Here is a 651-nt window from a genome sequence, read left to right on the forward strand (position 1 = left end):
GATCCCTTGAATGCTTAAAATAGATGTCAAACCGTCTTACCACTAAATCTGCTTTGAGAACTTTGTCATAGACTAGAGAAAGAAAATGTCTGCATTATCAAAATATGCTACTGGTTTCAATTGCTATAAAAGATGATTCAGTTATGTTGAAAGAGAAAAGAAAATGAATAAAATTAAATTAATCTTTCCTTGTATCAGTGATGGTAACTCGCATGCTCGCAACGATTTCTGTTACTAATGGCGCTTCCTTATTGAAAAATAACAACTACCAATGCTTCAACCACTACTACTACTACTACTACTACTACTACTACTACTACTACTACTACTACTACTACTACTACTACTACTATGATCCTGTAGCCATTAGGAAGAAACACAGCAACATATGACTTTTGTAAGGAAACCGTGAACTTCCAGAGCTGATATCGTGAAAGATTAATTTAATTCAATTTAGTTTCCTTTTTATTTCAGGATATCTAAATCATTTTTTCAAAGCGATAGAAACCGGTAGAAAACTTTGATAAAAAAAACAAAATGGCGATGCTTTCTTTCTTTTATCCATGATAAAGTTCTTAAAGCAGTTTCTTTTTGTTTTTTAATATGAATTTCTTCTTGTTCAACCACTTCAGTATATATATATATATATAT

This window comes from Octopus bimaculoides, chromosome 4 (assembly GCF_001194135.2).
Source record: "Octopus bimaculoides isolate UCB-OBI-ISO-001 chromosome 4, ASM119413v2, whole genome shotgun sequence".
Lineage (NCBI taxonomy): Eukaryota > Metazoa > Mollusca > Cephalopoda > Octopoda > Octopodidae > Octopus > Octopus bimaculoides.